A 19509-nucleotide genomic window follows, 5' to 3' on the forward strand; every position below is an offset into this window, starting at 1 on the left:
GAATTTCTTGATCTCTTGAACTGTGAAAAATTAAAACACAATTAATGATATTTATGAACAAATGCAATGGATTCTTTCTAACTCAAGCAAGTACCTATATTTAGAGTACCAAATGTATCTAATTAAGAGCCCTTATTGACCGCCAAGGGAACAATTCTCTCACCTTTGCATTCTAGATAAACGAAGAGTTGAAAGTAGGGAAGGCGCATGAAAACCTTGCGGAGCATGCAAGTTCCAGCGAAAGTATATTTGCGCTTTCTATTTCTCTGAGAGAAAATGGTTGGAGCAGTTTGTGGTCATAAAAAACTGTCTTTGGAGCCCGCTATTGATTAGAAAACAATATTTATGATTAGATATTGATCCACACACATTTTTTATAAGAAAAATAGACACGGGGTTTCACTGGGGGAGCAATACCATACCACATGGGTTCATATTGGGGTATACATATTGAGGAAAAAATGGCATAATATATTGAGCATATAATATGGGGTGGAGAGTTTTTTATATTCGCATGTATAAAAAATGAAGCTCAAACTTAATGAAAAATATAAATGGGTATACAAAATGTTAATGAAAAAAATGGATACATACAATATTTAGTGAAAGTAGGGGTTTTTTAATTGGGAAGGTGTATTGGTTTCATATTGGTAGGGGTTTAAATAATATGATGTTTAGAGGTATTTTCCAATATGTAGTCAAATTAAGGGTATTGTTTAGTATGCCACAAACACAGGTGAGGTTCATTGAGTGAAGCCCTAGTGGAAATAGAGCACAAATATACAACTAATCTTACAATTCAACGTTGAAACTTGCATGCTCTATAAGGTTGTCTGGCTCCTTCCATACTTTCAACTCTTCATTTATCCCAAATGTTAGGTTGAGTGAATTCTTCCCTTGGCATTGTTTAGATAAACTCTTATTTAGGTACATTTTGCACTCTAAATATAGGCACATGGTTAGGTTAAAAGATATCTATTTTGTTTGTCTTCTAATTTAGATTCATCTTAATTCTGGATTTATCAAGCACTAAGAGGGATTAAATCTCTTTTTTCTTTACAGGAGGTTTGCACGTCTAGATATTTGATCCATCTTGGTGCTTGGAAGATTCTAGGTTGGTTAATAACCAACATAGATTCATCTTAACTAAGAATTTACCAACTCATGAGAGAAATCAAATCTCTCAAGATGTAAATATTGCCTCAACATTTTCACTCGAAAAGAAATTTGTATCATGAGAGATTTGACTCAACCTTATATGAGGACTACTACGACATGACTCGACCTCCTAGATATCCTTAAGGAAATGGAGCGGAAAAAAAAGACCTTACTAACTTCCCTCGGGTGCTACAAGACCCCCATAAATTAACCAATCACTCGAGGTGCCCAACCCCTGAGTTATTTTTCTTTTTCACTCACCTAGAGCCTCAATTGCTCCCATAATAAGACCTCCATATGTCTGGAACCCTCCAGATTCTCCCACAAGCTTGCTTCCCAACGACTATAGTCTCTTTCACTCAGTTTTGTGCCAGAGATCCCGAGATCTGAGGCACTTTTTGAGGGCTACGATCCATTCATTTTCCCATAACTTAATGAAACTCCCATAAATGATAAATAACACAGAGACAAAGACTCTAACATCAAAGTTAATCAAAGACTTGACCTAGCCTAGTCTAACCATGACAGTCATTTCATCAAACAAATTGAGGACATTAGATATACATGTCATGAATACATATTTGAACATAGAGATATGAAACTTATATGAGGTTTACCAATAAGGACTAATTCCCTCTCACAATAGCTACAATAACATCTATTAGGTCATGCATTCATTAACCATTCATTTATCAATCAAACATGATAAGAGCGTTAACTTGGATCTATCATAAAACCATGCTTACAACCAGAAGATAACGAGATAACTAGCAATGATAGAACAACCATTAAAGCCACATAATAATAAGTACATTTACTCATAAAATACAACAGGGAACATATTCTTGTTGACATATCCAAAAACCAACCAAGTCAGGGACTTCCACGTACCACACAACCATAGATTGGAATGAACCAAATCTTTCTTTTAGCCAATCACCCCCATGCAACATTCCAAGCATGAATGTGGTATCTCATGGGATAAATCAATTCATAAACATCCAAGGGAATCGAGAGGTTAAACCACATCCACACTCACGCTACTGTGATCTCACCTAAACCAGTCCTGAGATCACAAAACCAAATCGAGTCTAGATGTTTCAAAATTCCTTCACCGTCATTTAAGGAGTTTTCCTATCTCTGACCAGCTGTTGAGGGCTTCCCAGAGAAAAAAATATCCACCTCCGACCCTTGGAATTTTCTTGAGACCACCTCACCTAGATCCAAAACCTTCCCACGATTGAAAGCTTAACCAAGAATGATTCCCATCACACCATGGCTATCTGAAAATGGAAAAGCAAGACTAAAACCAATGTTGAAACTCAACAAAACCCATGTCAATGACAAAAAATGAACCAAATACACACATGCATATGTCGTGCATGCCAAAACCACCTAGGAAATCATACATGTAACTTGTTATCTATAGTTATTCCCATTGAAGACTGTTGATCCAACCTTTCCTTACTTGATGCCTATTTTCCTTCGCTTGTCTTTTATTTCCTCATTTTCCTACTTTCATTCCCCTCTTTGTTCTCTTCTCCTCTATAAGACTAATTCCAAAACTAAACTAACAAAAAAATAACCAGGAAAAGCCATGAACTGATCCTCATAAGATTTTTTATTATTGACACTTTTATTTTCTTCAATTTCCTCTTCGCATGCAACCAATGACCTTTCACCTTCAGTTTCTCCTATTTTCCATTATTTTCATAAATAAATGTCAACTAATGACTCTTTTAATTTTCAAAGTCTTTGTCATTGCCTTTGCCAATTTCCCCTTAGCCATAAATAAACTGAAGTGAACACCCACTAAGATGTTTTTGCCCAACATTCAGCTTGGAATACGTGTCTCATGACATTGATCTTATTTTTCCTTTACTAACTTGAATACATGAACTTTTAACCCGGGGTTGTTACAGAAACCTCCCCCTTGGGGGAATATTGTCTTTGGTGCTCAATGACACCTACAACCAGCAAAATCGTTGAAAGCAAAACATACTGCCTATGGAGATTTATAACATAGCTTGTTGCAGTATTTACAATGACCACTGATCAAAACATGATAGTCATGCCATGCAATGGAACTTTATAACACAGATCATTATGGTATTTACAATAACTACCACATATACATATATATTTTCTTCAAACAGCAAATAATCATATCGTCTATCGAGCTTTATAACCACAGATTGATACATTATTTACAATAATATGTAAATTTTCTCTAACCAGCAAATAAAAGGATACGATGCCCACGTCAGCAACAAGGGAATCCAAAGGCTTACACCTCCAACCTCAAAAGTAGTACCAGGATTCACCTCCTTCCAAGGAAGTACAGAATCCACTACCAAAGTCAAATTTGCTCCAATATCCAACGCTATGATCCTTGCGTTATTTGTTCCGTTAGTGAAGAGTCACTGACTCATTGTTCTAGGGGGAACTCCCATTGTTCTTCCGATTCCATTTGGAAATGCTAATGACCAAAACCAATATATTATCTGACCTTCCCTTCTCTGCTACACAGTCTCTTGGCCACGATCACCCCTTTCCACGCAATCACTCACCTTCCAAGTTCCCTAGCATCCCCTTTCCTGGGTGATCCATCCATTCGCAAGGTTTCCTCACATCGGAAGTTCAAAATAACAAGGCATATCCCCGCCTTAAAACCATTATATTGCTAGTAGCATTCTCATGGAAATCAATGAACATGATTGGATACCAGTGTCCCACAATGGCCTTGTTCTTGAATGTTTTACCAACATACTGCTGCCTGTTCTAATTCCTTTTGTCATTGCTGCTAATTATTTCAATCAATTTCAACCACCCTAAACCAAGTGTTTTCCATGCTTTCCTAAATAAATTGAAATAATTCAAATCATACCTCATTGGTGGCTTGTCAATAAGGTACACTTGAAATTTTGTTCACTTCCTATCATTATAAGTCAAGCTAGCTGTTTGATCAAGTCATTATGAATAAAAATATCACATTAGGTTAGCTCAAAACACAACCATCATGAATCACGTGTAACCATTATAAATAAAAATCATAGATGAAATGAATAATTAATACGAAAATAAAATATTAATACTTATTATTCTTCAAATAATTATTTTCTTATGCCTTTGTTCTTTGTCCTTTCTGTACAGACGGATTCAGTTTCCAAACCTGAAAAGCAACCAATTCCTTCTCTTCTCTTTAAGAAACAAGGGAGTATGGATATTAAACCACCTCCTCCCTCAATATCAACAAGAAGGGTAACCCAAGACTAAACCACCTCAACCCTCAATATCAATAACAAGGGAATCTAGAGACTAAACTGCCTCAACCCTTAATAGCAACAACAAAGGCATCCAAAGACCAAACAACCTCAACCCTAAATTGCAATAACCAGGGTATCTAGACAATTGAATACTTCCCCATCCCATCACACTGCACAACACATACACATACACTTTGTACAACGCAACACAGACACATACACTTGGTGTACAATACGACACATATAACTACACCTAGTGTACAACACGACACATACACCTACACCGGGTGTATAACACAACACATACACCTACACTTGGGGTACAACACAACATGTACGATGTGTACACAATACCACATGTACATAATGTCACCTGCACAATGTTTAGACAACACCTAATGTACATGGCACCACTTGTAAAATGTGTACACAACACCACCTGCACAACCTATACACAACACCACCTGCACAACGTGTACACAACACCTCATGCACACAATGCCACATGTACACAACACCACATGCTCACAACATGATCTGTAGCTAAATGTTATTTTTTTGTGATAATTTCAACTTCAGATTTATAAAAATATGCTTGTCAATTACTTCATGTGCATGGTTCCTTTATGATGTTTGTGAACAAAAACAGGTAGATTTTATGTCAGGTTTTATGATAAACTCATGACAAGAATAACATAAAAATTAAGTATTGAAAAATAGAAAACAAATGAACAACAAACCATCAAAAATACCACTTAACAAACTGTTTTGATAAAGGAGTTCACCCCTCCTGGGGTACATCTCCTTGGTCTAGCTTCCATGGCTTGGGCCTCTGTATTTGTTCAAAATGGAAAAAAGTACAGTTTAAAATGCTCAAAAATTTCTGAAAGCTGCTTCAATGGACTCAGAGCATCCAAAAACCCCTATGATGAATCTCCAGGCTCCTAAATTGAACTCTAGTTGATCTAAGCTTAATCTCCTTCCTTGGTGGCCTTAGGCATCCTTGAACTTCCCCATAGAAAAATCATGTATAAAAGTGCCCTACTACCTCTCCATCCTATTTCATCATCTTCAGAGCATCAAAATCATCTAATGATGACTCTTCTTGAGCCAAAATTGGTCGAAATCCCATCAAGTTATGGCCTTCTCTAGTTTTCCCTAGGAAAACTCCTCCAAATCTAGAGAAACTCTAGATAAGGCCGCTAATTCTGGGGGCAGTTCCGAAAACAGTGGAGTCTGGTATAAATTTGCCAACTGTTAATCCAAGTTAATTAGTGGATAATAATGGATTAATTAGCCATAAATCTCATTAACACGCTAAGCACATTTAGTGTTGGCCCCTTTCTACCCAAACCATAATGCACTCACCATTAAACATAACATCAAACCATAATATGTTAAGTCTTAATGTGTAGCGGAGTTTGTAAGGCATGTGGCTAGTGGAGGGGAGGTTGTGGCGTCGAAACCCGGAACCTCCACAAAATTTTGACCAAACGCTCATTTTCCATTTGACCCATTGGAGGGACACGTGGTGGTCTCCAAGCTTGTCACATTTCACCTTCTCATTGGTCACCATGAACCAATCAAATTGTGAAAAATAACTAAGCTACAAACCAATCAAACATTGACATTTGGCAAGCCTAGATTGGGAGTTGACCCCATTGACATGTACAGTTGTCTATCGTGTCATCTGCCACGTCAGCAATATGAACAACTAACTTGGCAGTACCTGCAAATTTTTTTGTTGTTTGGTGAAATAGCTAGTGGGCTCTAAGTTTCTCATACAAACTCCATTTTAAGTGAAATGAGTTTTTTTGGGATTGTATCACTGATACAAATGCGATTGTTCAGGTTTTGAGTGATTTCGGACACTTTGATTTTTGAGAAAAAAATTTCCCCTAATCCAGATTCCAATCACTCCTTCCTACTGACAGGCTTTTGGACCCACAAAAGCTGGTTATCTGATGAGAGCTGAATACTCTTCTCTTTCTCAAGTTCTATCAATTGATTATACTTGAAAAGTCTCTATGAAAACCACTTGAGTACACTGACATGGCTTGCATTGCAAATGGCTATGTCCCTCAACCACTGTTCTCCTTTTGCTACTGGCCTAATCTAACACTTGTTGGACACTTTCTGGCTACAAAATACCTTTGTTGCACCAAATCGATCCCTCGGTGCTTGTAAAACATATACAATCTAACAACTTTCCCACTAAAAATCTTGGCATCTCCACACACAACGGTCTACAATGGCTGCAATTTTTTGGCATCTCTTCCACTTTTGCTTCTTGCCTCTATCATCCTCTAGTTCAACATACTACTCAGGTCATGATTTGAGAATGATTACTAAGCATGAGAATTTTTCTCAAGGATGGACCTTCCAAAATCGTGCAACATATTATCACAAATACAACCATTAAATGGAAAAACACATTATGCAAGAAATGCAAATCGACAACCTCTTCTTTTGCTCCTTCAAAGCAACAATTGTCACATCATGTAACATCGCCATGTACTCTTGCATCTTGGTGTACAAACCATCAACTAACACAAGTCGAAAAAACATCATAGACTAAACATAAGTTGACAAAAAATACTTCTTCAAGCAACTGACTTGACTTGAGAGCCAAACATAAGCATGTAAAACAACTTGATGATTATTTGCATAAAAAACTATAATTTCACATGTCATGCAATAATCCGTCAACATATCCATTTCATCTTTGGAGATAAAATCAACTCTTCCAAGTCGATATGACATACATGTGACAAAAATCGACCCAATTCGACACTCATGCATGTATCCAAACACAATGAAACTAGCAACAATTCCATTGTTCACACACACACAAACTCTCATGTATGTGTACATTTCTTCAAATCTCCCTCAAGTACAAACACAAGTACAATAATCCCAAAAACATGTATGGGTACATAAGAGTTGAATTGACAAATTTGTTGCAAATGAAGTGAGTAACACCCCACATTGACACACCTTCCTTGCGAAAATATGCAACATCAAGAATTGATTCAAAATAATTGCATTTACATACAAACTTGTAAGCATAAATTGCCTTCTTTGCTGCATTTAAGTAAGTCAAACAGAACTCCACTTTTAACATTTTGCATCATACAAGTTGCAACATACTTTCAATAGAAAATTAATGCATTCATAAGGCAAAGAAATGCATTTTTAAGGTAAATAATTAAATCTATCAACAAATGAAATGCAAGACCTATTTAGATAAGAAATCAAACCACCTCTTACCAAACCATTTCCATGGCACTTCGTTCATCTACACATCGTCTTGTGAATCATCTTGACTCACACCAATTATGGAATACCTTTTTCCATTCTTGCCAAAGTGTCTCTCCACCTTCTTCAAATGTCGTGGATGAGTTTTTGGATACAAAGTCCAACATTTTTCTATGAGATGACCTTGCTTATGGAAATGAGTGCAAAAATATTACATCTTCTTTTCAACATGGTTTCCATTATACAATGGAGCTATGATTTTTAGTCTCTTTTGTTTTGAAAGTTTCCTATATGTGGCCATTTTCTTCCAACATCTTGAAACATTATGGTTATTCAAACCACAAAAAGAACATTAAAATTTTCTCCAAATCTTATGTGAAGATTTACCATGTTTATCATAATCAAAAGAAACTTGATTAAAGGTAGATTTATACCTTGCAGATTCACCTTTGTCGCCTTCTTGAGGAGGTGAATTTGGTGAGGTAGTAGCTCTCTTTGGAATACCAACAATGGTTTCAATGACCTTAGATCTTTCAACATCCTCTTGTTTGCCATTTCTACTAGTTGCATGCTTATGAGTATCTTCTTGCAAAGCAGGTATAAAAATTTTCCACTCCTCATGAACACAAACTTTACAAGATTGAGGGTATGAACATGTAATGAAATTACCTCTTGGAACACGTGCATGTGCCTCCTTGGCTTTGGATAATTCTCCAGCATGTTGTCCATAACCAAGACCCAAATACCTAGGCCTTTCCTCAACAACAATTGGCTCAACTATGCCTTGTGCATGTTTGTCTAACCCTTTACCTTCATAGCTCATATTCATCAATAATTTGGACCCTATTCCTCTCGTGTGTCTTTCAAAAGCACCAAAACATTCATTTTGAGAGGAAATTGAAGATAAAATTGAATTGCATACCTTATGTTCATGCACATACTTGGCTAGGGTTTCCTTGGCATCATAGAGTAAAATCTCAATCTCATGCATTTTTTCAAGAAGCTCTTGCTTCTCCTCCTTCATGGCCATCAACTCCTCTTGAAGTATAGTGTTCTCCTTCTTATCTTCATAAAACTCTTGCACCATATATCTCATGATGAAAAACTCCTACAACATCTCTTCATCAAATAATTTTGCTAAGGAAGAGAAATTAGAGACATCACTTATTGAAGAAGCCATCACTTAAACTTGCACACTGTTAATTCTCCTTGCACAAATCTCAAACAATCGAGAAAATAAACCTTTGCTCTGATACCAACTCGATTTGTAGCTGAATGTTAGTTTTTCTGTGATAATTTCAACTTCATATTTATAAAAATATGCTTGTCAATTGCTTCATGTGCATGGTTCCTTTATGATGTTTGTGAACAGAAACAGGTAGATTTATGTCAAGTTTTATGTTAAATTCATGAGAAGAATACAATAAAATGAAGTATTGAACAACAAAAAATACAGGAAGAGAAAACCATCAAGAAGACCACTTAACACAGTGTTTTGATAAAGGAGTTCACCCCTCTTGGGCTACATCTCCTTGGCCCAAATTCCATGGCTTGGGCCTCTGTATTTGCTCAAAATGGAAAAAACTACAGTTTACAATGCTCTACAGCTCTTGAAACCTACTTCAATGGAGTCAGCGCATCCAAAAACCCCTATGCTGACTCTCCAAGCTCTTGAATTTAACTTTGGCTGATCTAGGCTTGACCTCCTTCCTTGGTGGCCCTAGGCTTCCTTGAACTTCGCTGTAGCAAAATCACATATAAAAGTGCCCTACTACCTCTGAAACCTATTCCATTGTCTTCAGAGCATCAAAATGATCTAATAATGACTCTTATTAAGCAAAAATTAGTCAAAATCCTATCAAGTTATGGTCTTCTCTAGTTTTCCCTAGGAAAACTCCTCCAAATATGGAGAAACTCTAGTTAAGGTCGCCAATTCTAGGGGTAGTTCCAAAAATAGCCGAGTCTACCAAAAATCAGCCAACTGCTAATATGGTTTAATTAGCGGACAATAATGGCTTAGTTATCCATAAGCCTCATTAGCGTGCAAAGCGCGTTTACTGCTGGCACCTTTCCACCCAAACCTTAATGCGTTCACCATTAAATATAACATCAAACCATAATATGTTAAGTCTTAATGTGTAGTGGAGTTGGTCAGGCATGCGGCTAGTGGAGGGGAGCTTGAGGGATCGAGCCCTGACGCCTCCACAAAATTTTGACCAAACGCTTATTTTCCATTTGACCTGTGGGAGGGACACGTGGTGGCCTTTGGGCTTGCCATGTGTCACCTTCTGATTGGTCACCATGGACCAATCAAACTACGATAAATCACTAATTTTCAAACGAATCAAAAAATGACACTTCAGGAGCCCAGATTGGGCGTTGACCCCATTGACTTGTATAGTCACCTACCCTATCATCTACCAAGCCAGAAGTACAGATTGCTGACTAGGTAGTACCTGCAAATTTTTTTACTGGTTGGTGAAATGGTCAGTAGGCTCTAACTTCCTCATACGAACTTTTTTTTGAGTGAAACAAGTTGGGTTGAGATCATATCGCTGATACAAACATGGTTGTTTAGGTTTCGAGCGATTCCGGACACTTTGATTTTTGAGAAAATATTTGGCCCTAATCCAGATTCCGATCACAACATCACAGTACAACATGCACACAACACCAGATGTACAACATGCACAAAACACCATATTTACATAGCACCATATGTACAACATGTACACAACGCCATATGTAGATAGTACCACATATCCAAAATGCACACAACATTACATGTACATGACATTACCACATATGTGATATGTATACAACACCATATATACATAGCACTGCATATACCACATGCACTCCATAACACATGTTCACAACACGACAGGTACAACATGTACAACATATACACAACAAGGTTACTGCACATCCAAAGACCACATTGTCTCTACCAAGCAACCTTGCTTCTAGTGTCTTTTCGCAGATCAAACTACTTTGACTCCATTGATATATCCCTCAGCATTTCCTGCCATAACATAAACATAGGAATAGTATAGACACATAATATCAATTCCTATTCACATGATACTGACATCATATGTCTGTCAGGGCTACTCGTCCCACCTGATTCCTCACTACATAAGCAATCATTCCTCCATAAGAATGATCCCTGACGACCCTGTCAAACAACAACATATATTATACATATAAACATCAGCATAAAATAATCTTGATCCATAACAACCCTGTCAGAAAAAGTCATGTATATATATAACATAAAATAATCATGATCTCTGACGACCCCCTCAGAAAATGACATACATGTATATATATATACATATATATATGGACATCAACATAATCATGAGCACAACATAATTCGCATATATCATAAGATCAAGGTTAAGAGAACTCATTTTATTTGCGCACATCATGCACAACATTGAGAAAAATAGTTTCCAACTTAGCCAAGGCACCTTACACCCCAAGTCCATTTAATATACATTTCATGTTACCTTTCTCATGACTATCTCGCCATCATCCATTTACCCTAATGGACCAAAATAATCCAACCAACTATCATACTCTTTCCTTCAGTTTGCCTTTACTCATCCATCAAGATTCATCTTGGTCTTACATTACATGTTGGGTTTCTTTAAGCTCTTCCCGAGCTCCACTAATTTCCTCTTTCACTAATCAACTCCTAATACCCTTAAACATAAAAGGAAAGAAAAAAAACAAAAAAAGAAGAAAATCATGAAAACTAATAACAATATTACACCACAAACAAAGTGGCATGGCCATGCACCAGATAGAGAAAACTATAAATCAAGCGCAAAAAAATCACAATGCACCAAAAGCACAAAACTAGCAACAAACATCATGACTCAACCCCATGGGTTCCCAATGCTTTCAAGGGAAAGCTCAAATCAAGCCTTCTTTAAGATTTCATGGTAGTCTCTTTTAACATGCAATCCCCTACATCATATTTCCATAAACACACAACTGTCAGTGCATAAATAAATATAATAACATATTAGTCACCTTACCTTCTTGTACCCAACACACTAACCTATAACTAAACACTTACATGCATCATCTCTCAATGGACTCTAATTCCTGGATGAATCTTGCCATAATTGGAAACAATTTTTTATACATGTCAAACACATTTTCATGAATCTACTATATATCCACATAATGTGATACACAATCAAGGTTAAGAAGACTTCTTGTATTCATGCAAATCACCCATTCATTTAGAATTGTTGTTTCCAAACATAACCAAAGGAATTCTCACCCAATTATTTTCCTTTACCTGTTACCTTATTGTAATTGAGTCTTATTTTTCACTATAACATCACCCAACTATTAGTTATATAAGCAAATCAACTATTACCTTGTCATGTTAGTACAAAGCATGTTTCCCTACCACTGCTCATAGATGCCAGTCACACGTTCCAAAGAACAAAACATCATGTCTTTCAATTTGAAATCAGCCTTTATCAAGACTAACAAACATGTCATAGTCAAATCATAGTCATTAGTCATAATACTACAAGTAGCACCCACTTGCATTCAAGTGCATATCAGCAGTCTCAACACCTATTATGTTAGTACAACTATCTTAAAAAAAGATCATTAGTTCATGCAATCTTATAGACACATAGTCATTTCATGCCAATAATAAAAAATTCAAATAATCTATAAACATGACATGTTGGATAAATAAACTAGACAACATAATCAAACTCATACATCGATGTATCTTAGGGGAGGTAATTACACCTACATAAGGAAGTCTAGATTAGTATGACACAAAATCACAAGGATATAAACTCATACCTAAAAATCATAACCATAACCATCTACACAGGTCAATCTAGATTAGCATGATACATATAGTATCAAGATCTTAAATTCAATGATTATAATCATCATGCATATGACCGCAATTCATATAACAACAAGTTACTACCGTTCATGACTATCTGACACTAGTATATAACCACACTAGTTATCTATCGTCTATCATGTATGTAACCATAAAAACAATAGAATGATAGGCATGTGCGTAACCATAATGATTATAACAATTATTAACTATCATACATGTATGTCAAACATACAAACTTGTCTGCAGATCTGCTCTTACCCTAATGTCTAGTGCTGCAACCTCACTTTGATGATTTGCATCTCCTGCTCTATCTCAGCCAACACATTAGAATCATACATGATAATATAAACTATGACACTAGATATATACATGACAACCATATCCACTATCATGCATCCACATGACCGACATGCATAGATAAAAATCATATTCTGTCCATCAAGTCGAAGTATTGAACCATGCTCTGATACCACTCTATAATGCCACTTCCCATATCTACACATTTTAACCAGCCTTCCTAGGGTAAACATGAGTTGAGGGCTACTATGACATGACTCGACCTCTTAGTTAACCTCAAGGAAATTGAGTTGACAAAACAAGACCTTACTAACTTCCCTTAGGTGCTTCAAGACCCCTTCAAGCTAACCAATCACTCGAGGTGCCCAACCCCTGAGTTAACTTGCTTTTTAACTGAACTAGAGCCTCATTTTCTCACATGCGATGGTCTCCATGGGATTGTAAAACTCTATTTGCTCCCACAAACCTGCTTCCCAACGAATACAGTCCCTTTCACTCAGTTTTGTGCCAACAACCCCCAGATCTGAGCCGGTTTTTTAGCGCCAGGATCCAAAACCCTGCTTAGAATTTAATGAAACTCTCATAAATGATAAATAACAAAGATACAAAGCCTCTAACACAAAATTTAATCAAGTAATTGACCTATCCCTCTCTAACCATGACATTCATTCTGTTAAACACATTGAGAACATACGATCTACAAGTCATGAATGCATATCTAAACATAAAGATCTGAAACTTATTTGAGCTTTACTATATTCCCACCTAAGTCTCTTGATCGATGTTTTCCTTGCTTGATCCTTTCTTTCCCTTGTTTTCTTTTTTCTTTCCTTGTTTTCTTGCTTTCCTTCTCCTCTCGGTGTTATTCTCCTCTCTAAGACTAATTTCAAAATTAAACTGACAAAAGGCTAAGCAACAAAAGCCATGAATAGATTCTTAAAATCCTTTTTATTATTGAGGCCTTTATTTTCTTTAATTTCCTCTATTTTCCTTCAATTTCCTTCTCACATGCAACCTGTGACATTTGACCTTCCTTTTCTCCTATTTTCCATTATTTTCATAAATAAATGACAATTAATGTCTATTTTCCTTTTCAAAGCATTTTCCAATTTTCCCATACCCATAAATAAGCTAAAGTAAACACCCACTAGGATGTTTTTTCCCAACATTCATATTGGAATAAAAATGTGTTTCTGGTAAGGCAAACACTCTAAAGAATGTTGCAGATGCATTGAAAAAGTTTGTGAGAACTGAGAAGTTTTCTTGGTGTAGAGAAAAAATGGGCATTGTAGCCCTCAACCAATGACTAAGATCTCTTGTGACCCCCAGTGTGGAAAGAAAATAGGTGGAGAATGTTGGGTGTGCATTATATTCTTTCCATGTGTCAGAAGGTCTAGGGTAGTGCCCCAATTTTTTTTTTAATCTTATGTGGACCCAATAATTATTGGCCAGACCCAAGGATGGGGGCAGACAGACCCAATAATAGTTGGGGGCACCCAAGGATGGAAGCGATACACAAATATGATGGACGAACCTATCCATGGTTTTGCACATGGTTTTTGGCCATGGTAGTTATTTCCCATGGTATTTATAAATCCGATCAAGGGAACTATGGTTATGTTCTAATCCAATATTAGTGGATTGGGGTTTATGAATGCTATGATATTTATATTATATATTGTAACATTGAATGGACTATAATGAAAAATCAATATGGTATTTTAAGTTTTAAGATGTAGGAAAAAATCTCTATTTATATTTTGTTTTATGTTTTGGCCATTATATATTTTTATGTTTTAATAATTCACTTACAATTAATTTTTGTAAAAGGTTAAAACCTGAAAAATATATTAAAAAAATATAGTTACCAAAATATTAATTATCAGTATGTGAGTTCAGAAATAAAAATCCAAAATAATTCAAAATATATAGAATTTATTATTATTTCATGAAGCAAACACAACTCAACCAAGAAGAATATTATATTCTCCATCAAAAGCATTTTAACAACCTATTAAATGAGTACAATGAATAAAAAATTAAACCATGTGGAATGTTAGATTTTCCAGAACCTTTTGAAAGCAGATTTGATTAATGCGTCAAAGGACTATTCCAACAGTATAACAGAAGCAGCGGGGTTCAGATCAGTACCACATTCTCGCAATTAACTACATTCAGAAACTTAATGAGAAATACACAACTATAAGATTGAGTTTCAGTTGATTTGATATCCTATGATCCTGCCAATCTATAATATAAGTTTGTGTCAAACTCCATCTTTGGAGATTATTTTGTAATCCAATGAAAATGAATATTTAACTTATAGCTTATTACCATGGCCATTGCAATTATCCGTTCTGATGCATATTGTCTGGGAAATATGCATACCATATCATTGGCATGTGGCCAAGGATGAACTAGATCTTTTTATTTCAATAATTTGTAAGCAATTAAGAAAGATCTTGGTTTTGATGCCGACTCAAAGAATCACAAAAAACGTGAGTGATTTCCTCATGCTTTTCGAGCCTTAGTCTGAGCGTGTGCCTTTGCCCAGTCATTTCTTGTGTATATGTGATAGAGGGGATGTCTATTGAATTTGGATCATCCACTGTTGGAAAAAACATTATGAAAGGGCGTGCTCATGTACTTAGGGCTTATATATATATTATAAACTCATTTTGTTATTATTTATTTTTTCCTCTGCTCTCATAGATGTCATAGTAATTTATTTTTTATGTTCATATCAAGAATTTTGATGTATGTCACTCCATCTCAAATGAGATCTCTTGCATGCCCTTCCTGTCAAAGTTATTTGAGGGTGTGATACAATTCTTTTATGGATAAGAACGTTTGGAAATAATGATCATGCTCTCTCGTAATAATGGTAAGGATGCAAGAGACATTTCTTATAAAAGTCCCATGTTCATTTTGTATTTCTGCTGATAAAGTAAACTACCTACTTTGATCCAAATCTAAACGACGTCGCGTCAAGGTACTTCTGCTGAAAAAGTAAACCGTCTACTTTGATCCATATCTGAACGATGTCGCATCAGGATGCTTCTCCTGAGAAAGTAAATTTCTTGCTTTGAACCATGTCTGAACTGGCGCCCATCAGAGTGCATATTCTACTGTCTGGTCAGTCGCCTTTATGATGGACATCACATGCATTTCTCCCTCTCTCGGTCCAGTGCTAGGAAATGGCACTGTTAGAACCAATGACTAAACACCCTATGCCAGTTTAGATTTGTTTCTCCATTAGGTTATCCTGGTGTGATTTTAGTTTGGTTAGATGAGTTTCTCCACTCTCATGGTTTAGTTTAATTGGCCAGGATCTTTATTAAATTAATTTTTTTTTTTGTATTTGCCAATATTAATCAGTCATACTCTTTTTTAAATTTATTTCCCATGTATGTGATAATATTTAACTTGTTCCCGTGCATTGTTAAATTTAATTTCTTTATTGATCTGTCTTTTTTATTATTAAATTAATTTCTCATAGTATTATTTAATTTGTTATTAAAACTAGTTTTTATATTATTAATACAGTTTAAGTAAATTTATACTTTTAAAAATCACTTTAGATTTCTCTTATTTTGGATTTATGAAGTATTGAGAGGGATCAATCCTTTTTTCATTCAAGGGGTTCAAAACTCAAGAGATTTCATGCACATTCTTGCCGAGTAGATCTAAAAAGTAATATGGATCTACGTTGTTATAATATAAATAATATTATTGTTTAGAGAAGGGATCTCCAACCCAATATGTTAGAGATATTGTAATCACCTGTCCTATCAAAATTTCATATAAAGAAAATGCATAATTTTTCCCATAATATTCTCAACCCACAATTTAAATAATAAAACACTCAGTTGATGATATTTATGATATTTATGGACAAACACAATAGATGATTTCTAACCTAAACATGTACCTATATATAGAGTAGCAAGTGTACTTAAATAAGAGCTTATGGAGCGCCCAGGAACAATTCTTTAGCATCTGGATAAACGTAGAGTTGAAAGCAGGAAAGGCGCGCGACTACCTTGTGGAGCATGCAAATTACAGCGTAGAAAGTGTAGGGAAGGCGCTATAATTGCGCCGTATTTTTCTTATGAGAAAATGGGTGCGGAACAGTTTCAGATCATATACAATGTTTCCCCGAGATATTGTTTCTGATCAGAAACTGTTCCACATCCATTTTCTCTTGAAAGACATTGTTTATAATTGGAAATTGCTCCACACCCATTTTCTCTGAAGCGAAATATGGCGCAAATATACGGCTTTCCTTATGCTTTTACGTTAGAACTTGCATGCTCCGCAAGGTCGTCCGGGCCCTTCCATACTTTCAACTCTTCGATTATCTCAAATGATTGTTTCCTTGGCACTATATAGATAGTACATTTCACATCTTAACTAGATATTTATATCTTTAGGTTAAGATATAGAGTAAGCATTGTTTTCTTTATTAATTTAGATTTATTTTAATTTTAATTTTAGATTTATTAAGTTGAGAAGGACTAAAATATTTTTATTATAAAAGAGGTTTACATGTCAAGAAATTTGATTCAATTTTACCAACATAAATCTATCTTTACTCAAAAATCTATAAAAATAATAAGAAACCATTTCTAAAAATAAATCTTTCTCGACTTTTACATTAAAAATAAATTTATATGTTGAAAAATTTGATATATCCACATTTAGTAAATAAATGATTTATAGTAATATTAATAAACATGTTCATCTTCATCTATAATTAGGTTTCATAAAAACACACTTTACTTGTTTCCATTTATAATTAGCAAGATTTTAAATGTTATCCCCTTTAGAAATATATGAGAAAACAGTTAAAACTGTTTAGTTTCATGTCTTGCCCGTATTTATGGAAAACGAAGATACATGTCAAAGTGAATTTCTGATCTTCCTTTTATTATTAGCTCACGACTATTATTTTTTTCTTTCACTATTTAAGGAATGTTTTATAAAGGAAAGTAATATATTTCATTTCGGTAATAAAGATAAAATGTATTATTTATCTATTAAATTTAGAGATTAAAGTGTTTGAGGGACAATTTTTTTTATAAAGTAAAAAATTATTTGATATTTTCAAAATTAAGAAATCTAAAATTGAAATAAACCTAAAGTAGTTTTAAAAATATAACTTAATTTAAACTATATTAATTTAAAATAATAAGTTAAATATTATTACATATATGAGAAATTAATTTAATAAAATAAAAAGATAAATTTAATAATCTAGAAGAACAAGTTAAATATCACCACATAAATCCAAAATTATTTTAATAAAGAGTATGGTAAATTAAACTAAACCAATAAAGTGGAGAAACTAATCTAAGCAGAAGGGTCATGGGTACTTTTAAGTGTTTGGTAAATCCATAGTTAAGATTCATTTAGGTTGGTTTAATTTGCCCTTTTTAAATGTTGGAAGTAATACCTCATGTCATGTATAGTTGTGGTTAAGAGGAGTCAATCTAGAAGTTGCTGGTTTCTAAAATATGAAATGGAGAAGTGTCATGTCTGAGTCAGTGATCCAAATAGTATATATGTAATTGCTTTATGTCATCAATAAAATCATTGAATGATTTATATTGTGTGCTCAATCTCTCTACTCTCTTTTATTTTTCTAATATAATATCAGAGCCTATTCTGGCCTCACTCCTTCACAGGAAAACCCAAAAATGTGAGAGAAACCTGAGTTTATTGATTACATGTAAATAGATTAGTTGAGGGTTTGATTTCCATATTTCTTGTGTTTATTGATTTTATAAAGATAGATTAGTTGAGAATTTGATTTCTATATTTCTTGTGTGTTATGTGTTTCGTGGTGTTGAGGTGCCGATCTGTTTGTTTGGCAGTAGAATTGTGGATATTTTTTTATTAATGTTTATCAAATTGGCTTAATTTTTTTTAAAAAGAAAGATCCAACATTATCTCACCGCTTTGAAAAGATATAAAGGAGAGATCGTGGGCTAAGTCACAAAAAAACTACGAATTTTGGATCTGAGATCCAAGAGTGAGATCTGTGAATTGTTGGCTCATCCCATTTTGCGCAGAGAGGACGAGGATCATTAGTGTCGGGTTTTTTGAGCTATTGAACGCAGTGGTTTGGCATTAAAGAAATTACATCAGATCTGAGGATTTCCAGCGCGAACCAACCTCCAGCGTAAGAGGAATCATCCATTCTCATCAGTGCATGGATATTTTCTGTCCGATGGAAGCTTTATCGATCCCCTGATTTCCAAGAGGTGAAATGGTTCCGCAGCAAAGAAATGGGCTAGTTTTTGTCATGTGCTAATAGATAATAGCTGACACAGAAATTGAGTGTAAGGAGACCACTCGCTGAACGTGGAATTTTATTAGTAGTCATCAAATCCTTTGAGTCGTGATCCAGCGCCTGCTGTGAGCCGCTTCTTGTTGCAGACTCACTATTAATTTAGAAGTTTAATTTTCATTTGGAAGTCTTTACGTGGAAAAAGGTGTTTTTGGAAGTTGATTTTCACGTGGAGAAAGTCTTTCGTTTTTTTTTTTTTTTTAAGTCAAGTCATTTAATGTATTAAATATTTATAAAAAAATTTACGACTTGTAGAAGTATTTGGGTATTAATAAATTGAT

This window comes from Pinus tabuliformis, chromosome 1_2, assembly GCF_031772625.1.
Source record: "Pinus tabuliformis cultivar Carrire ecotype Pingquan chromosome 1_2, CPIR1, whole genome shotgun sequence".
Taxonomy (NCBI): domain Eukaryota; kingdom Viridiplantae; phylum Streptophyta; class Pinopsida; order Pinales; family Pinaceae; genus Pinus; species Pinus tabuliformis.